The following is a 21,791-nucleotide window of genomic DNA, read 5'->3' as shown; positions in this document are numbered from 1 at the left end:
AGTCCACCATTGGTCATGGTATAAAAATAAAAATAATTGGAGTAATTGGAAAATAACGCAGCCCATCTGCTCTCTTCCGCTGCCTTTGAACTGGACAGCTGCTGACGTGCTGCCATCGCTGTTTGTTTTCCTCCTGTGGATTTCTGGCGAAGTTGGCGGTGACCTCTCTCGCTTCCACACAAACAAGCTGTATTCCTGAGCAAACCAGGAGCCCAAGAGCCGCGCCTCAGCAGCAGAGCAGCGAGAAGCCCCCGTCCGCCCTGCTGCGCGGCCCCACCTCTTCCTCGCTTCCCACAGTCTTCCTCCTCCGCCCTGCTGGCCCCAGGAGGAATCTCTGCGGCAGGAGCACAGGTCTGCTTCCTCTCGGAGCCTTTAGAGTCCGACGGGAACGGGCGCGCGAGGGGCGCAGGGGCTGTCTGCTCCGGCTGCAGGGAGCCGCGGCGGCGGCACAGGAGCGCCCGCTTCACCAGCTCCGGCTGGCGGGCGCCGACACCAGGACAGGAGGGTAAGGAGCACCTTCTTCTCTTCTTGGCTTTAAAGAGCAGAAGGCAGTTTGTCTCAGGAGTAGAGGCAGGGGCTCGGTGGGACGTGTCTTTGAGCTGAAGGGGTGAGCAGTGCCCTTGCGGGGGAACGCCGGCGCCCGCTGGTGCCCCTCTCCGCTCCGCGCTCCTGCCCGGGAATACTGATCCCAGCGTCACCTTGGGCGCAGAGAGCCTGGGTACTGGCCAGACCTAGTCCAACTTTAACTAATGAGTCATCAGAGCTAATTAACCGCCGGATGAGAAACCAGTCACTTGGCCCATCAGAGCCCGCAGTGCTCGGAGCGAAGGCAGATTTTTACTCAAGTGCACATTAACCCCATGAGCAGGTGTGAAACCTGGCGAACAGGACTTTAGTTTGCTTATGGCTGGTGGCTCCCAGGCTGACTGTCACTGTGTTCTCAGACCTTTTTTCCACTGGGGAAAGTGAGGCTGGGATTGAGACTGTGGGAGCAAACGACAGGACCTGCATCTGTTCCCAACAAAGACGAGCTTACAGATTGTCACCCATCTCAGATTGCTTTAAATCCACACACATTTAATTTGCACAGAAGAGGAAACAAGCTGGCATTGTAACTATACCAAACAGGATGCCCAGTAAATAACATGAGCAAGAATATTTACATATCAAACTCTGTAAATATTTGCAAACAGTTACACCTGAGCATTTGTTCTTAGCTCCTCCTTCTGTCTCCTGCTTCTCTGGGATCGGGACGCAGGCCCTATCCTGACGCAGCTCCCTGCTGGAGTGGTGGATCGTGTGGGAGAGTGCAGACGAATGACCGAGAGTCATGCAGAGTGATGCATGTGACCTTTGCTCCCACAAGCTGGACTTTTAACTTTGTTTGTACTGAAATCTGTACATGACAATTGTTGAACCATCCGTACATGATGCAGTACACGCTATGGAAACCACTAGGGATAGTAGTAGAGAAGGCTGGTCCCAGGGGTGGCCTGGGAAGCCGAGTCTGCAGTGAGAAAGGCCTTGCTGTCCCTGCGAAAGAGGCCTCAGTAAACCCTGACGACTCTGTGTCATGGAGCTGGAAGCAGGATACAGAGCTGATACAGTCCTGAGGCTCTCAGTGCAGACGTGACTCATGTGCAGCAATCCTGGCACACTCCCACTGACACACAGTTCTACAGACACACAAACATGCATACTATTATAATTAGACACACACAAGGCACGCTACTATAGACACACACATACACAAAGGTACACAATCCCAAACAGACACAATCCCACAGACACACATACATAAAGGTATTCCTTCAGGCACACTACTATAGACACACACACAGATACAAACAGACTCTTATGCACGTCCTCCTACATGCTTTCTTTGACACACCATTATAAAGACAAAGTAAAATGATACAAACCTGGGGGTTTGATCCTGGGACCTATGATAGTGCATGTTGCCATCATGAGGGAACTGTGGGAAAACAGCAATATTGCTGTATTTTTACCATAATAACACTTCATAGGGGAAGCAAATACTTTCACACCCTGTGAAATCCCTCTGTCCATCAGCAGAAACGGATATAGACACAGCCAATGAGACATGTCACAGGCATGAGAACAAGAAAAATACTGATGGACAAACACAAACTCTGCAATCAAACACTCACGTCGACGCACGTCTCCCTGTCTGGGTCTGCAGCTTGACCCCCTGTGTCCGCCTGCCTCATACTGTAAACTCATTAGCACAGATCTGCTCCAGAGATCTTCCCAGCTTAACACTGCAGAGCAAAGCTGACTCCACACACTTCCTTACAAAACCTTCAATATCCGTTCATGACCGAGCCAAAGTGACATTTCCACTGCTGGTGTGAATAACTCAGTATGCATTATGGGTCAGTAATGTACTGTACGGGATGGTGTCTGAAAGGCAGCTAATGTTCTGTGCTGTTCTCCAGACCTGACAGTCACTGCTGACTAGACACCGTGAAGGCTGCTTGGCATGTGAACACTTTCGAAAGGGGAACAAGCTGCCCAGCCATGTTGCTGGTGCCGACACCCCGTCTTCTTTCAAGAAATGGCTGGAGGAGAACCTGGATCAATAACTACTAACTGTCAAACAGCCAAGACGAGCTGAATGTCTCTGGGATCTATGGAGAAGAACTGGAAGAAATGCTGAGTCCTATAGTCTGCTCACAAACAAACAGACAGGAGAGATCGAAATGGCCTGATCTCATTTGTCCTCTCTTCATGTCAGCAGTGAGGATGCTACTGGAATAAGATCAGACAGTAGCAACAGGAGCGCTGAGCAGCAGGGATGTGATCTGGGGGTGCTGTCGTCAGACCAGCTAGCCAGATGTGCCTCTGCAGCTGTGAGAGGTCAAGGCCTAGGTCGTGTAACGAAAGAGATCTGTTCCCGAGGTGTAGGCACAACGTGTGACAAGACCTATAACTCCCCATGGGCTGAGCACACACAAGGAACTCGTCTCGCCAGTTTTAGCAGTAGTGTTGTTATAACCCTCACCCAACACCTTTATACAGAACCCAGCGGGAGGTCTCTCCTCAGTGATGGCGCTGCAGGCTTCAGCGAAGGCTCTTACGAGCTCCTCAGAGAGAAGGCAGGCCGTTATTCATGCAATAACTCAGATGCTGTCAGCTTTGTCAGTGCTGTACCGTGAATTGTATTTTAACTGCACTGTAAACTAACTGAAATCAATGACACAAGGGTACATTTTTACTATATTATCCCAGCAAAAAGTGTCCATTCTGGTCTTTTTAAAGTGTTAACAGTTGCTTTAGGCAGAGTGATTTAGCAGCAACCCTGGTATGTGTGACTGGGGCTGGGATTTGAGGAACTGCACAAACTCTCACTTTAGGGATGATTTCATTGTGAGTTTACCACACATTACTCCTCTCTAACAGCACTAAAGGCTTGTAAAACATGGGAAAAAAAGTTGCAAGTCACTGTTACAAAATATTGGCTGGTGATCCTTGACGGAAAGTTCAGAGAAAGCTCAAGAGACCTTTTTTTTTAAAAGATTAGCCAGATACGTAATTCCTGGACAAGTGCACCGAGAAATTTCTCAGAAGTGACTGAAAAACAGTCCTGTGTTCGCAAGCTGGTGATGGGGCTCATTCCGTCCTTCTGCACACCGCGCTGTCTGCAGCCCACCCGCTGCGCGCGGACAAGCCCGGACAGCCCCGTCCCCGGTTGTCCCGTTTCTATGGCAACGCTCGTTGGGGCGCAAAATCGCTCAACCTGTGATGTTCCTGCCTTCAGGTTTTCCATCCCCTTTTTCCACAACGTCAAGAAAAATGTAAACACGGACGTGAGAAGTAAGTCCACCACAGAGCTGGAAGGCGTAGCGGGGCATGTAGGAGCGGGCAGGTTGCCAGTTCTTTCCTCCTGATCAACACGGCCAGCGCCGCCGAGGTCACTGCACTGGAGCAGCTGGGCCGAGTCCCCCGGCATGCCCCGCGACAGCGAGTGCGCCTCCGCACGTACACACCTCAGCCGGCTCGTGTGCGCGCAGACAGACCCTCCTTCAGCGCCGGTTTCTCTTCACTGAAAAAACATCTGTAGCAGCACTGAGCCAACATAAATCTTACCGAACAGTTCGTGATAGCATTAAGTGACGATCACATCTAGGTAATCATATATACATCCATACCAAACCCGACACTGATGTGGCTGTCTCTATTCTATCTAATTGCATCTCTGACATAAAAATTTGGATGACTCAAAACTTCCTTCATCTTAACTGTGACAAGACTGAAGTCATGCTTATTGGTACCCCCCATCAACTTCGTAAAGCCAGTCCTGTAACCCTGTCTGTAGATGGCTCTGTACTTGAGCTCCAATCAAAATTGAAAAACCTTGGGGTTATATTCGATTCTGGCTTAACATTCGACCCACATGTACAGCATACTGTCAAAACATCTTTTTTTCACCTTAGAAATATCGCAAGACTACGCCCTATGCTATCATTAACTGTGGCTGAAAAGCTGATCAACATATTTGTATTCTCTCGAATTGACTACTGCAATGCTCTGCTCCCTGGGGTATCTAAATCTACTCTGAACAAGCTGCAGTATGTCCAAAATTCAGCAGCCAGAATCCTGACCAGATCTAGTGCAAGTGTTCACATTACTCCTATCCTGGAGTCCTTGCACTGGCTTCCGGTCAAATTCCGCGTAGACTTTAAAATCCTCATGCTCACCTACAAGGCTTTACATGGCTTGGCACCTCAATACCTGTCTGAACTTTTATCGCCCTACTCCCCACCTCGCAACCTCCGCTCTTCAAATTCTGCCCTCCTTACTGTCCCCCAAGCCCGTCTACATTGTATGGGCGACAGGGCCTTCTCCTGCTATGCCCCCAAGCTCTGGAACTCCTTGCCCAAGGATATTAGAGAGTCACCTTCTCTAAACTCCTTCAAATCCAGACTCAAAACCCTCCTTTTCAGAAAAGCCTTTACTTAACTGCTTCCATTCTTCACCCCTCTGCTCTTCTTAATACCATCTTCCACGGTCTCCTCTATTGTTATTGTTGTATTGTTGTAATTATAATTGTGTCCTGTCTTGTGAAATTTTCTTATTTATTGTTGTAGTCTTCTTATTTATTGTTATTGTCATCCTGTAAAGCGCTTTGAGAAGCCACCTTTAAAGGCGCTATATAAAATAAAGTTTATTATTTATTATTATCACAGAACCTCATGCACGTCATTCAATAACCATTTGCCCTAGTATTAGAAACTGCACATTTAACAGTGTTTTAAAAACGCAAGATGCGATTAAAATGCGCAGCTATAAAACAAATACATAACATTGAAGCCTGGGAAAACAGGCAGGTGGCAGATGGTGCCTAATATAGTCAAGTGCAATACAAATTTAAAACAAAGTGAGAAACAGTGACTCAACGCAGTGGATTTCTTCAGAATCAAGTGTCGTGGAAGTGGATTTAAAACTGATCACAGGAGACACTTTGCACAAAGAGTGGTGGGAGTGTGGAACAAGAAGCCCAGCTATATTACGAAACACTGCTCATGCGTCAATTGAAGGAAAGCTGGATGAGATCCTAGGATCAATGAACTAACAACTGCCAAAAGGCTGGATGGCCTGAACGGCTCTTCTCATCTTTCTTACTTATAATCTCTTAGGTTCTTACTTATAAGCTATTGTTTACACATCCATGTTTCAGCAAGGAACTTTCAAAATAAACCTCAGAGGTCCGAAAAATATCCTTTGGAACAATATAGCTGAAGAACCTGCCCAGGAGTCCCAGCATTCCCCTGAATTCAGTGACGCCCTCCTCACAGCCTCTAAGTAGCACAATTCACGCAGGCCAGATGTTTGCCTCTGTGGCAGCGCGGGGGAGTGTATAAACAGAGCAGGCTGGTGGGCACTGCGAGTGCTCCGTCAGCACGTGGCGCGGCGGCGCTGTGAATACTGGTCGCGTGAAGAGAGCCAAGGCCTCGCCCTCTTGGACAGCCAGGCTGGGCCACTGACGCAGCTCAGCACTGCCCCCTCCTGGAGAGGTTCTCTGGCAGTGACCCATTCGTGTCTACACGATGTTCACAGCGCGTAGCTCACAATGTCAACAACGCACACGTGTGCATTACTGTGGCGTGTACCACAGCGCCACGTAGCGCTGGACTCACGTCTTGTGTTCAAAGTTCTCTTGCATGCCTGTCAACTCTACACACGTTGAAAGTCTGCGGTTCTGTGGAAGTCGTGTGGCAGAGTGCTGTGGATCAGCAGACACAGTTCTGGAGGAGAGTTTCGGCTGTTTGTTGCTGTGCAGGCTGGATTGGGATGCAGCTATTTTTAGCTGTGTAAACAGTCAGCACAATGACTCCAGGCTCACACACGCCACCCCTCTCTGCTCCTGGCTGGCCAGTCTTCTCTGTTTTGCCATCTAATGTGTCTTTCGCGTGAGGAGGGCTCGTGACTCTCCATGCTGCCAGGACACCGTCCTTAACTCCCTCCCTGCTGATGGGATACTTTGTTTTTCTGACCCTTGCTTGTTTTTTCCCCAAGATTCTGATTAATCTTTGTGCTGCTCTGCTGCAGCTGTTAAGACAGCCCAGTTCTTGTGTGAAGTCAGTGCAGGCCGAACAGGCACCTGTGTGCCTTGTGCCGCGTGGAGGTGAGCAGACAGAACAGCTACACACAGAGCCGCAGGAAATGTTGCATCCCTGTACTGGACACAGAAAGTAATAAAGTGCACTGAACACATTGGGATGGGGACTCCAGCTGTCTTGATTTGTGCAGATGTAGAAGATACTGTCTGAAAACAAAGGAAAATAGGTGTTAAATGTGGACATCAGGTACGAAATAAGACTGATTTAATTTTTCATCATCTGACTTTACACAGCAGGGAGTCTGGAACAAGCTACAAGATACTCTGATTTTGAGAGAGATAAATGCTTTCTGCTTTTTATGTACGTGGAAAGCTCAGCAATGTCAAATTTTGAGGTGCCTGGAACAGTGTTCTCATTGCGCAAAATTTAACACTATGTGTGTGAGCCAGCGAACCGGTGTAATCTTGGAGTCCATGGCTGCAGTTGCTGGAGTTTGGCCTTCTCTGTTGCCCCCTGCTGGTGAAACAGAACAGCACCCCCCTGCCTCAGACTCTGCCCAGCGGGCTGGAGCTGGTGGCTGGCCACAAGGTTCTGCGTTCATGTGCAAGAGTGTGCAGGCCCCGATGGAGCAGGGTGTATCCCTGTGGGGTTCCTTTGCTCTCCAGGGACTGGTTGAACGTTACAAACTTTCAGTGCCCCTCCTTAGGCTAGAGGCAGCCCTGTTCTGTCAGACTTTAGAATTAAAGCAGGGCAGTAAATTTGTCTGCACCAGGACAATGTCGTGGTTATTTCTGCTGCTGTTAATACTAGTGAGAATGCTGCTTTTGAGCCCGTGTGCAATGGAGCTATACTCAATTTTTCATTCCAAGTCCCATACAGGTATAACGGCAAAGCATGTTATTATACTCAGAATTAAGTGTTATTAAAGATTTCTAATAACTTTTGTGTTGCCTGGACAAGGCAGCTTGGGCTTCTCTGGAAATGCAGAGGAATGTGGCTAAGAGGCCCCTCTAATAAGGCAAATAATAGAGCTGTAGCCCAAGATATTCTTTCTGAAACAGAAGAAATCCTGTGTTTTTGCGAACTGTTATTTTTGTCTGAGCAACAAATGAGGACATTTGAAGTCTTTTTGTCAACATCCTGAATATTCAAGGATTCCAAAGTTTCTGGGAGTGAGGACCTTGCTTGAATATCTCCTTTGAAAGGAAGGCATCCCTGGGGCACTGGCACAGAGGGAAGAGCACCTCTTACTGGACACCGCCTACAAAAGCAACCTGTTGTCCTTAGAGGTCTACGTCTGATGCCATTACTGGCCGGGCCCAGCCCTGCTGAGCCCCTGAGACCTGACAAGCTCGGGCGACAGGTGGTACTGTTGCTCCCCTGTCGTGCCTGCTGGCGAAGTCTGCCTGCTGGTGACGTTTGGCCATGTGCAGCAGTGGGCTGCAGAGTTGTGTGATTTGACTTCTAGTTGTGTTGGTCCGTCCTGTACTGTTGTCTTGACTCCTCGCCCAACTCCTTGCCCAACGGGTTTGCTGTGACTGCATTCCAATAAAAGGGAAGCCGAGTCAATCTAATAACGCAACATTCTCACATCCCAAAACAATAAGGCATGCAGACTGAACTGGCGAGACCCTGTGTGTCTGGTCTATCCCCCACAGTCATATTTGGAAGGGTCCACTAGAGGGCACTGTAGCCTCACTAACCTGACCGAAATGGTCCCTGTACTGTGGGGAATTCTGCATGGAAAGTGGCTCGATGGAGAGGGGCATTTTTCTCAAAATGATAATGGTTTTAGAATACAAAACTTCTCAATAGCACAGAGATGGGCCTTGAAAGTGAAGTGCTAGTTTTTCCAAACCCCTAATGCTACTGAAGTGTGAAGAGATAAATTTGATTACAGACCCTAAAAATAAGAGAGCAAACAGCAGGAGGCGATTGCAATCAGAGTATGAGACCCCTCCGCAGAGCTGTGCTTGACAGAATGACAATGATTATTCACAATGAAGGGGGCTGAGAGAAGCATGTTCTCTTTCGGATTGCATTCTGAATTGTTCATGTGAACCAACAGTTTATAGTTTATACTAATACCTCCTTTCTTAAGTGTTATTTCTCCATATTTGACCACCAACATATATAAACAGTGTTACAAACCTACAACTGGCAGGTAATGTAAAGGCTGTATTTAGATTGGTTTCTCTGCTTGTATACGTGTGTGTGTGCATGTGTGAGTGTGTATGTATATGTGTGTGTGTGCATGTGCTTGTGTGAGTGTGTGAATGAGGGAGTGTGTGTGCATGTGTGCCTGTGTGTGAATGTGCATGTGTGTGCGTGTGTGTGAGTGAATGAATGTGTGCGTGTGTGTGAATGTGCATGTGTGAATGTGCATGCTTGTGCATGCGTGTGCGTGTGGATGTGCATGAGTTTGCGTGTTTGTGAGTGTGAGTGTGCATGTGTGTGTGTACGTGGGCTTCTCCAGTGCTGTGTCCGGCAGTGAGTGATGAAGCTCCTTGTCCCCTGACTCCCGCTGCTCACAGGCTCCTGCTGCAGCTGCCCTGACTCAATCACGCAGGCAGTACCTGCACCTCATCCCTTCTGTCAAACAGCTCTTCCTCGTTTTCGATCTCCATGCTCTGTACAGTCAGTATCAGATGCCTAGTATATAAAATAAGAAACATAACTGTATGAGATCTTCCAGACCAGCCATCCACTTTCTAACTGCTGTGTGCAATTCAGGGAGAGCAGGAGCCAATCCCAGCAAGCAGCGGGCACAAGGCAGGGTACAGCCTGTATGGACAGCTGCCCATCACAGGGCACAACAGACACAGACACAGACTCACACCAGGGCCAATGTCCCCAGAAGCCAATTAACCCACCAGTCTGTCTAACAGTCTGGAAACTGGAGCAGCTGGAGGAAACCTCTGCAAACATGGAGAAAATATACAAACTCCATGCAAATCTGAACATGAACCTAAGGCCCCAGCACAGCAAGGCAGCAATACTAATCACTGCGGCACTCTCTTCCAAACCAGATGTTCAAATGTAAAATCATACATTAAGAGTTTAGCTGGAAAGGAAACCTCAAGGCATAAAGCTACAAGCAGCCAAAACTGAATAATTGAGCTGTAGTATTTGTTCCTGTCAGCAGGTGACATCAGTACTGCAGCTTTAACCTACAGCAGCGCTGGAGTCTTGGAGGGCAGCTCACCCTGCACTGAACGTCATACACAGTGACCCCATATTCAAAGGAACAAGTAAAGGTTTATTCCTTCTCTTTTCAGCTGAAATAAACCTGTACTTGTTCCTTCGCAGCTACACATGCTGACGCAGCTCTTTACCTCGACCCCCAAAACTGCACATAATATTCTCAGGTTTTCTCTTCTTAAATGTGCAACAAAGCCCCCTCACTTACAAAGTTTAAGGGGAAAAAGGAGCACTAAAATAACAAAAGCTTCAGATGACGAAAAGAAAATGGCTTTTGTACTCACTCTCTCATGGTTTCCACTGAGGAAGAAGTTGCCAGTATGCCTCATGCTGAGGAAGTTTTGTATTAAACCATATCAGCATAGAAAAGGCAGAAGAGTTCCTGGTACGAGAAGCACTTCAGTTAAACAAATGTCCAGTCCCTTTTTATTGCCAACTGTACTTACTCAAGGGCCACTAACACAGCTCTTCCCATCGATGCTCCAGACAGGAGTAATGCCTACTGGGGAAAATAAATAGTATAGCACTCCATGAAGAGGCGGATAAAATGGAATCAAGTAATAACTCACTAATAAGCCTCATTTCAGGTGCATGTAAAGTTATATGATATTGATAATTAGAACTAAACTAGAGGATCATCTGTCTGGCTGTTAATAGGACAGCATGGATTTAGAAGGCAGGTCTTAACGTGTCTGGAGTTCTGTGCCCAAGCAACAGAGCAGCAGCAGTGGACACACTGCGGCCAGCCTGGGGTTCAGCGCAAGCAGTCCTGTGTGACTTGACAGGACCTGATGTAACTCTTCAGGCTTTTGCAGTGGAGTTCTGTCACCCAGCCCTTCCTTGTTCTCTGCCTGTTTGCATTTCTCAGGTTGAGTGTTCACAGCGAAACTCTGCAGCTGATGCAACAGCAGCGCACCTTGCACCACGCGCCAGCTGCCTCTCTCTGCACTTCCACTGTGAGGGAAGCGCTGCAGCTGCCACACAGCCCAGGGCTCGCTGCAGCCTGCAAGCTCCCGCACTGCAGCTGCAGGAACCAGGAACCACTTGATTGAGTTTGGGATCCCTGAAAGAGCCACCTGCACCCTGAATGGGCACTGCCCATCTCAACCAACACAAAAGAAATTGGATTCTAGGCTTTATCAATCCAACATTTTTAATAAAATACCTGAAATGAAAGAGGCAGACTTAAAAACGAGCACACATGGGTTTGACATAAAATCATTTTTCACAAAGGCTGGTGGGTGTCTGGAACAAGCTGGCCAGCCATGCTTTTGAAGCTGGTTCCTCAGGGACTTTCAGGAGATTGTGGGAGTGACAAGCCACGAGCCACCGAATGAGCAGGATGAGCTGAATGGCCTCCTGGGTCTCGAACCTGGAGCTTCTCTTCTCCATCTGGAATTGCCTGGGCCTTGATTTTGCCTTCTCCGCAGTGGCCGGCCACACAGTTAATTGAAACTAGCTGGAAAGTAAGTGAACAATCAGTGCAAGATGTTGTTTACAGCTGATGCAATGCTCTGACTGTACACTGTGAAAGCAGTTTTAAAGGAAGTGTTTTTTCACACCAGAAAGCCCTGAAAGTCCCTTCATCATACAGCAGGATTTTGAGGCTTGGGTAAATGTCATCACCTTCCCTCCCCTGTGCCTTCCTGTGTTTCGCTCCGCTGGGATGGAGACTGTGCTGTGTGCTCCGGTCTGCTCGCAGGAAAGTAACTTCCTGTCTCTCCCAGGTCAGGGCCCAGCTGGGCCTCGACTGGTCCCTTTACCCTCCCAACACGCCTGTTAAGTTCAGTGCCCACTAACTGCTTATAAAATGACTCTTTAGTGACTTCAAGCTCATGTCTCTTCTTTCTCTTTCCTGCTATTTGTAACTTGTTTTCTCCACTACTATTATTCTTCTTTTTGCCCCTGTGATTGTGGATGGTCCATCCTCCATCCCCCTGCCTTCCTGACTGCTGAGGGTGAGTGAGAGCTGCTCTCCACCTGCCCCCTGCTCGGACAGACCCTCCCTCCTGCACTCTGCCCTCCAGTCCTCACGACTGGAGTCACCAGGAGCCTCGGTTCTGCACTGGTTTGCCTTGTAATAAGTAAAAATCCACGGTGCCGCTGTTACAGAAGTGAAAACAAGGCACAGCGCACAGTGAGCTGCGTCACAGCCTGCCGTATCCTTGAGCTCCTGTGATCTGCATGTGCTAACCTGTGTAAGGTGTTTAAAGAAGATAACAGAGATATGTGCAGGTGCTATCTACCTACAGTTGGTTTAATAAGTCATTCGTCATATCATTACTGCCACTGCTAATGTGTCAGATAACCTCCCTTGGCAACAGCCCGCTTCCACTGATATCCTCCTTCTTCCTTACTGGCTGAGGAGCCTCCTCCTATTCCAGCCCTACTTCCAGGCCAGCACAGAAGCTGCCTGTTTCCCCTCTGTCCAGACGGAAGGTTCTCCTGCCAAAGTGTAATGTGCGCAATCTCTAATAACCACGATAATCTCTAATAATCTCTAATACTGTATTCAAAATCCTCAAAGTTACTTAAAAAGTCAGCCCAGTGCATATCTTCAGAAACAATGTGTGAAACATAGGTCAGATGGCACAAGTAGAAATGAAGAGGAAGTACATTTAAAATCAAGGAGAGTAGGCACTTTTTTACACAAAAGGTTGCAGGGGTGTGGAACAATCTGACCAGCCATGTTCTTGAAGCCGTGAAACCCTGGCTTCTTTTAAGAAACATCTGGATGAGAAGCCAAATGGGCTAGATGGGCCCCTCTTACAGTTTTATTAATGAGAGTGCAGGAGAAGAGAAAATACCACAGATGCTACAGCATCACAGAGACAATGCAGTTTACTGTGGGCTGCAGATCCCTGGTTCTCTGGGACAAAGTGTAATCAAACACCAGACAGCAAAATGGGAAGAAATGGGAACAATGATTCAAAAATGGGCAAAATTACTGAGATACATCAACTTTGGTTTGGATTTGAAAAAGAAAAAGGAGACACAGCAAACATTATAATCTACATCATGAATGAAAGAGTGGGGCCATTCGAAGTCAAGATGTTTGAAATGCAAACTAATCATGATCTTGAGTGCGGGCTTGCATCTTTAATGGGAAGAAAGTTCTGATCTGCCTCATCTGAAATGGTAATTATTTTGCATAACCTGCAGGACTGAAGTTGCTTGAATCAGATTTGCAAAGCATCACACCTGTGAGCTTGACGGCACAGTGGCCGGTCTTCTGCAGCCCAGTCGTCTCTGCGAGTCTGCAGGGGAAGGGTTAACCGCCTGGCAGGCTGCGGTTCTCAGCCCGGTGCGGCCCGGCGCTACCCGGCGCAGATCAAACACAGCTGGCCTCTAAGTCCCTTGATCCCCCTCCAGGGGAGAGGGGCCGGGCTGCGCTCTTGTTGTCACAGCCCAGACAGACAGGCGGGACTGTGGCTCGGCCCCGCGCCAGTTCTCACAGGAGCTCTGCTGTGTCAGCACACAGCACACAGCCGCAGGGCAGCTTACCCCCTGGGCCCTGGAATGCCAGCCCAGTCCGGCCCACCTCCCGCATCATCCCACCGGATTCCATCGCTGGTGAATACCGGTTCCGTGTGTGAGACCTCAAGAAACAGCAAAGCATTAATGGTATTAGCCTGGGACACTGCTGTACCCATGGTGCCTAATCCATCACTAACCTCTGTCCTAGCAATCCACTACTGCAAAAGCATGCTCCTTCTTCCAGTGTGGACAGGTGAATCCCTGTAGGACAGTGACTATCATTGACTATAACTGTGATAATCAAAACAGTATAAGGATCAGGCTGATGACAAGAAACACTATTCTGAAACACAAAGCTGGCTCACATTCAAATCAGACAACATGGCTGTGACACAGCATAAAGCATAAAGCAGAGCTGGCACAAACAGCAGCTGTCTGGTACATCTTGACCCAGTGTTTTCTGATCGCTACATCTTAGGAAATACTGTACAGCTCTTTTAAATTCTAAATTATTTCCAGTAAAATGGAGCTTGCAAAAGTTTTTTAAGCAACATCTGTAGTAAATTAATGTTAACGTGTGTGTTACATACAAAGCTTGGCAACTACATTACGAAACATTCTAATAAACCTCCACAATCCTGTTTAAGCTCAGGCGATCAAAGGGGTAGTAGGGGCTGCTATTGTGAAGGGCTTTGCGTGCTGTGAATAGTCCAAAGCTTGATAAAAATACTAGTGCAGATTTCCTGCTTACCAGCACCTGCACTGCTGTTTTATTGAGTTTCCATTATCAAGCATCGGAGATGTGCATTAGAGACACTGCTCAGCTGATGAATTCCTAAGCTCTTTACCTCTGCCTGTTTCAGTGAAATGTCTATTTAATCAGAAGAGCTTATAAGCCAGAAATAAGATGACGCCATGAAGTCCATCACACGTATTTTGTTCTGTGTCTCTGTTGTCTCATAGCTGGTACTGGGGTTACTGGGAACAGACCCCCTCAGTATGTCCTAACTTGCATGTCAGTGGGAAGTGCTCTGAAACTGGAGCACCTGGAGGATTCCCACACAAGCAGGAGATCACACAGGCAGGTCCCTGTGCTGGAGCAGTGAGGCAGCAGCATTGAAACCAGGACACATTTCACCCTTGACCAGACCTGGCTTCTCTCCCAGGCTCCTGAGGTGATGGGATTTAAAGTCTTGTGGTTTCTAATCGCTTATCCCTTAAACATACTGAGGGCCTTGCAGATCAGCCTCAATGTGCGATTAGAACTCATCACTGCTCGTTAAAAAACAATGGCCCACAGCTCAGCTCTCCGCTGCTGTCCCAGCAATGGCCTCCCTCTCACTCACTGTCCTGGTGATACTGGGTGTTGAGTTTTATGTATTTTGCTTGGCTAGAAGTCTCAGGTTCCAGAGAAAAACACAGAGTGTACTTTGTTCAGTTCAGATTTCGTTGTGGTTAATAAACTAAAGGAAGAATAACAACTATAAATAAAACCTCCCCCACAGACACCACTCTGATCCCTGACCTGCTGGATCAAACTCATAAACCATGTAAGTGAGGACAGAAAGGGAGGAGGTGACGAAGAAAAGAAGAGACTGAGAAAGAAGATGATGACAAAGGTGAGCAGTTGTCATAGTAATGGAGTTTGTGGTCATGGCAACATGGCTGGAAAGACAGCCCCCGGGGAGGCGGTTGCCCTGGCAACAGAAGGGTTTGGGTTGGTACAGGCTGGATACTCATCTTGGATGCTAGCGCTGGTAGCTCAGTAGGGATAGTCAACATGGTTTGAGAAATGGTTGGTCTTGCTTAACTAACTTGTTAAAGATCTTCAACAAGCACCACAAGTAATTATGTAATGGATACACATTGCACATGACATGGTATATTTAGAATTGCAGATGGCTTTTGATAATGGTCCTCATAAAAATCATCTTTTCAAATTGCAGACAGACAGCATTCAATTTAACGCATGTATTAGGATTTGGGAACTGATTAATGGATAGAAAACAGAGTATAGATAAGGGATTAATTATCTTAAATTGCCCCCATTGGGTGTGAATAAAGTGTTTTGAATTGAACTGAAGAAAATTAGTGGGGTGAAATAGGTGTCTGTATTAGGACCACTGCTGTTACTCATTCAGTGTTAATGGTCCAGGTTCTGGTACAGTTAGTAAATGAGTGTAGTTTTCAGACAATTAAAAAAGAGCAGCAGCAGGAAACATAGTGTAAATTCAAAAAGGAGGAGATTCAACTGAAGGCTGAGCAGATGCTGTTTAGTCCTTGTGACACGCTAGTAGCAAAAGCGAAGGGTAGATATGAGCTGTGAAACACTGAGCGTGAAGAAGCAGCTGATGACAGACTAGGGTGTCTGTGTTGACACATCACTGTCAGCTCCTTGACTCTGTGGGGAAGCAGTAGAAACAAAACCTGGAAGTTAGGATACATAGTAAGGAACATCAAATCTAAATAAAGGGCTGTTCTGTTAGATCTCATTTAGAACAATTAGCGCATTTGAGGTCACCATGTTATAGAAAAAAAGGCTTTAAAAGAAGGTTCTAGAGTGACAGGCTGGAGAAACTGAATCTTTTTAGTCTTTTTAGACGGAAAAGACTACAAGAGAACCTGATTCAAGTAAACAAAGTCAGAACCAGCAATGAAGTGGAAGTGGATTTGAACCCGCAAGCAGGGGTCACTTCTTGATAACAGTGGTTGTGGGACCCTAGCCTCCTTCAAGAACCATCTGGACGAGACCTTCGGATCCATTAGCTTCTAGCAGATAAATGAACTGGAGTTTGTAGTCTTTCTTATGTTCATAAGAAAGACTTAAATGCAATAATTAAATGCAGAATTATTTAAATATTTAATGTTGGTTTTCTTTAAGGACCACAGAATCCTCCTTCGTCACATTGTTTACCGCTCTGTCTGAACAGCATTTCTGTTCCGGAATGACAATGACTGCAGGCACACTTCCAAGACATGAAGAAGACATTTCTGAAAGTTTCAGCTCAGACCATTTTACAAAAATTACCAAATAGTTTTCTAGTGCAAGGCTCCATGTCACTTGCCCAGGGCAGCTCACTCGTTGCAAACAGGACTGGTCACTGCTTGTCATCTCTGAAACCGGTCCCACACTGTCTGGTCCCACCAGAGCTCTTCAGCTGGAGGCCAGGGGCTTCATTCCAGATGGAGAGAAGCTGTCTGATTATCTCTGACTGTGTGGTATAAATATCATCCTGCTGCACAAGGTCTTGTATGATGCAGTAGGTTACTGCTGTGTTTGTGTACGGTGTCACACAGATGATGCCTCTATAAAGAATTTCTATTTCAAATGGGCCTATAAACACCTGTGTCCCCCCGTTCTCCAGCCATCAAGCTGCCATTTGATTAATATGTTACTGTGACGCATCTCCTAGTTCCCCGAGGCCCCTTGCTTGTGGGTTGTTGTCACTGCAGCGCCCCTGTGCATCAATCACACAGCTGCCTCCTGCTCGCACAAACACAGCCGAGGAGCGTGACTGACTGGGCAGCCCTCAGCCCAGCCGACCCCCAAGTGTGAGCACAACCCCCCTCTTCTGTTCTACAGAAATATATCACAGTCGGAAGCAAAGAGGCGGCCCAATAAGAAGACAGACAGATTGCAGACTGATCAGACAGACACATCAGTCCTCCGTCATCTTTGCCGTGTTCCTGTTCCTGCATATCCTACTTTTATAAATCTTGACATCCTTTATTTCAGATGTTTCACAGGGGTAGGGCTTAAGAAGAAAACAAGTCAGGAAATCAATTATACAGATGTGTGACAAGAACAACTATAGTAAAGACAGGAGGAGCATAACAACCCACCAGTTTCTGCAGGGCAAGAATATAAGCTTAGAAACCTGAGGAGGTCATTTGGACCATCAAGTGTTTCCTTACTGTTAGCTAATTGATCTAAGGTCTTCTCTTTATGGTTCTTGAAAGATCAGATGAAAATAAGTCCAACAATATGGCTGAGAAGCTTGTTCCAGACACCAACCTCTCTTTGTTCTCACTGCTGATCCTAAAGTAGTCTGTTCGATTAATTTAGTCATTTTCTTTCAAGATTGTGAACAATTTTATTCATTGATATCCAAGGATTTATTCTGCATCTGACATGTCTTTTCAGGAATTGTATTCCTTTACAGGAATAAATGAAGTGATGCTGCTGTGCTCAATGGCAGCAATTTTCCTGTTGTATCTGATACTATATCTGTAATTAATATCTGTAATGAGACCTGAAAAGCCTGCTGAACAATGTACCCCAAATTTAAGATGCATGCTTATCTGTTTTTTGCTACAGCAATTTGTTGGTCCCTTTTATCACTCTCTTCGCTGTGTAGCAGAGGATAACAATGGCTCTATGGGAAGACTCCAGTCCCTGTCATCGGCTGATTCTCCCAGACCTGTGCCACCCTTCTTCTATTTATGATGTTTTTTTCTTGCTACTGTACACGCGTGAGCACTTGGTATCGACTGTACCTGCGCTGTCAATTTGACTGGCGTCTAAATGTAACTGTAAAGCAGAGCTCAGCCCACAGGTTCCTCTGTCTGTCGCGACGCTGTCAGCTGCAGGGCTGCTGCTTGCTTCTCAGCTCCAGGAGGCCAAGATCGCAGCAGATCCTGCGCCGGGATGTGAACTGAACTGCCATTCTCTCCCAGCTCATCCACAGCAAGAGGCTGACAGACTTTAAAAATGTTTAGTTTTAGAAGCATTATCTGCTCCAACACTGGACTTAGGCCTAGTTCTTTCACAGACGACCAGGCTTTGACGGGCTCAGATACTGTACAGCTACTGTACATCTTCAGATCTTCAGATCATTCTGCAAAGATGACTAATGCCTAACCTCCTAAAAACAAGTCACATGTATTCTCTGCATCTGCATCTGAGTCAGTCCTAGTCTCTCCTACTTCACACTGGGTTCTCTCATGTGGGGGTCATGAGGGATGCCAGCAGAGTCAGAGCCGTCAGTGGTAACTGATGGTCCAGCCAGCTTCACACAGACTAGAGGACAGCGGTGCTGCATGTGACCGGCATGAGGCTGTAAAAGGGCAGCAGAAGACATTGGTGTCCAGAGCTGGCATTGCTCATCCTGAAATATATCCACTGGAGGACCAGGTGCCCGAGTAACAGATGGGAGAGAGATTAGGGAGAAGAACAGCCCGCTGGCAGCACAATCACTCTGATTTCAGCATGGCACATGCGGCTCAGAAGGCAAAGCTTCACTGCTCGGGAGGGATTTCCCAGCATTCCTCCTCTTTCCTCTGTCAACAAGTTTTGAACTTTGGAATATTACTTGAAACAGGATGGAATTAGTTATGCTTTGCAAAACTGAGCTGCAGCACATTGGTACATCGTCCTCATATCCTCTTGCACTCAGTGAATTAGTATAGAGCCAGGAGAAAAAATAGCCGTCCCTAAGAAAGGTCTTTCCAGAAACACACAGCTCCACAGCACTCTGCCTGGGAAATCAGCACAACTGCATCCGACTCCCAGCCTCAGATCCACCTGGGAGATCAGCACAACTCCTGCAGCTGCCGGGGGTGACAGGGCAGGTCTACAATAAGCTACATCTGTGGCCCTGCGTTCCTTTTCTGAATCAACTGCCAGTCCTGCCTGTTGAAGTCAGCCAATAAAACTGAACCATAAATAGTCTGCTTAATGTGACAGGTTTCCTGGATTGTCAGAGACAGAGGCCTATGCAGCACAATGAACAGTTATTTTCATAATACCATAATATCTTTTGAATATACTATAATAAGATAAAAATCACCTTATTTAGCTGATGCCTTTATCCAAGATAGCTTATATTAAAGATCACAACAGGATTATATAAACTGAGAGACATTAAAAACACATCAAATTAATATTGGAACCAGCAGCTTTTATTACAGTTTTAACTTTCAGTACACAGTGTAACAGACCATTATAATCTCCTAACACCTGCACTTTTGTAACTCTAGGAGTGCATCTGGGTGGTGCTCACCTGTAAGAAGACAATGATTTAATAGAATTCCTGAGCAAGAGCTGTTCAATTAAATGTGATCCAAGGGGCATGACATTTCTCAGGAAGTCTCAGGCATTTTTCAACAGCAGATCAACAACAGAGTGTGTCCTCTTTCAGTTACAGCACCAAAACTACAGTGCGTGTCCCCTCTCAGTAACAGTAACACAACAGCAGTGTGTGTCCTCTATCAGTAACAGTAACACAACAGCAGTGGGTGTCCTCTTGCAGTTAGAGATACATAACAACAGTGTGTGTCCTCAGTAACAGTAACACAACAACGGTGTGTGTCCTCTCTCAGTTACAGCACTAAAACTACAATGTGTTTCCCCTCTCAGTTATAGTAACACAAGAACTGTGTGTGTCCTCTCGCAGTTAGAGATACATAACAATATTGTGTGTCCTCTTGCAGTTAGAGATACACAACATCAGTGAGTGCCTTCTCTCAGCTATGGCACCAAAACTACAATGTGCCCCTCTCTCAGTTACAGATACACAACAATAGTGTGTGTCCTCTCTCAGTTGCAACACTACAACTTTGATACTTTGTATCTTCACAACTCAGATTACACAACCACTGTTCTTACAGAGTCACAGCAAGCTGAAGCACTGCTGCTGTACATCTTCCTTAGACAGAAATGACCTTAATTCTCATTATGACCCTGTAGGGTAATTCCACACTTTTACTGTGGCTTGGATTACCTCTAGCTTTGTTAAAATGAAAGTCATTTTTTTGGCTTTAGCTAAGTGGAGTTTGTACAAGATCTTGCAGCTTGTAGAACCTGAAATACTTGAAACTGCTTCTTCTTTCAATACTTATTAGCATGCCTGAATATAACCATTCATATGAAGTGATTCACAAGGAAGGTATTACCCAGATTAATTCATATAAGTGTTCAGGAATATACATAGACAGCAGGCTGGGTGACTCAGGCGGAGAGTGTTTGCTCCAGAGTTAAGATCAGAAATCATCATCTTGTCCTGACAGCAGTGAAGGTTATGGGAGTGAAGCAGCACTCCCCCTTGCAGACAGTTTTTGAACAATTCAGGTAGGTAGAAGCGTCAGCATGCATAAGCTGCAAAGTAACAAGTAATAGGTTTATTCCATGCTGAAAAGAGAAGAAAGAAAGCACAATGTTTTAGCTGTGGAGCCTTCTTCAGATGTTTTTGAACAATGCGTGATTAGGAGGAAACAATTATATCAGATCTTTTTCATATTCTTAATTCTGAACATCAACTTCTTCCCTCTGGCAAACGTTTTAGGGTTCCCAAATCTAGACCAAATAGAAATATTCATTTGTTCCCTGTTGTAACAGAAAAATAAGTTCTGGATCCCGAGATGAAGTTAAACAGATGAGTTTTATTGCATGCAAGGAACAATAAAGCCGAAGCCTTGTTCCCGCAAGGAACAATAAAACGGAAGTATTGTTCAAAGTGTTGGTACAAAACTTCCAGTTTATATAGCACTTTCCTGCCGCTTCTGACGTAGCTCATTATTATGGTGAAGGGGGGAGGTCACGGTGTTCAGACAGTTCACAGACTTTGGCCAAATGGTCAGTGTTTTAGATTACCCTCCCTGTGGGTTTCCTAGCTGGCATCTGGAATCCTTATCAGTCATCCCCCTTTCCTGCCATAAATCTAGCTTGTTACTTAGAAGTCCAGTCCTCATGCAGAAAGGAATCAGTTAACCCCCTTCTTCGCATCTTGTATCTTTCTTCACCCTTATCTATTAAAGCAGTTAACACAGATAGATGGCAGGGAAAATGTAAAGATGTCAGTATAAACCAATAATGCTGTAATAAAGTGCATCTGTGTAACATCTCATGACTATGATGTAACAAGTTCTGCATGTGTAATAGATGTGGTGTGTGATATTTTGTGATGTATTTAGATAAACAGAAGCACAACATGTCCATACAAATTTAATGTGCATGGGCAGACATATTAAATTAAAACAATATAAAGTTTAAGTTCAAGTTCAAGACACATTGCAGTCTGTAGCAAGTAAAACATGGAATAGAACAGACTTGATTGTCAATAAGTCTTTTGATCAGCTCCTACACTTTATTGTGATGGGATACTTAACGTTGTGTGTAAATTAGCTGTTTTTTTGCCTTTGCAGTTGTGCTTGTACAATTGTACAGCTCAACTGCACTGTGCTAGATGTGGAGATTCAGAGCCACTCATCTACAACCACAAAGAGCTATAGTCCATCACTCTGGTGCCCTTGAACCCACATTCACTCAAGATGGGACAGAGTGGGCTGTCTGAAGTTGGCTGTGTGCTCTGTCTCTGCCCCCTCGCTCACGCTCAGGCAGGTTCCTCAAAGAGATGTGGATCACATGTAGATGCGTGTCCTTTCAGTGGACACACTGCAATTCCAGTGCACAGCCATGTGATTGATTCCTCTCCCTTGCCCTTTGACATACAAGTCCTTGACTCGCTGACAGCCACTGTCTGACTGGAATAAGTGATCTTTGAAAACCCCAGCTTCACCCTGCGGGCTGTC

General features: G+C 46.2%; 1 long non-coding RNA gene across 2 annotated transcripts; it reads left to right on the top strand.

Moving 5' to 3' along the window:
* The first annotated feature begins 146 nt into the window (after positions 1 to 146).
* Positions 147 to 19,547, top strand: LOC107076630 (uncharacterized). 2 transcript variants are annotated; one of them, XR_001477818.2, is made up of 3 exons: positions 147 to 505; positions 14,768 to 14,881; positions 17,581 to 19,547. It is a non-coding gene; the product is annotated as an uncharacterized lncRNA (long non-coding RNA). The 2 variants fall into 2 exon arrangements; XR_001477817.2 differs by lacking the exon at positions 17,581 to 19,547 and adding an exon at positions 15,863 to 16,045.
* The last annotated feature ends 2,244 nt before the right edge of the window (positions 19,548 to 21,791 follow it).

This window comes from Lepisosteus oculatus, chromosome 3 (assembly GCF_040954835.1).
Source record: "Lepisosteus oculatus isolate fLepOcu1 chromosome 3, fLepOcu1.hap2, whole genome shotgun sequence".
NCBI lineage: Eukaryota > Metazoa > Chordata > Actinopteri > Semionotiformes > Lepisosteidae > Lepisosteus > Lepisosteus oculatus.
The sequence above is the reverse complement of the archived record's forward strand: the minus strand, read 5'-3'. Positions and strand labels throughout refer to the sequence as shown.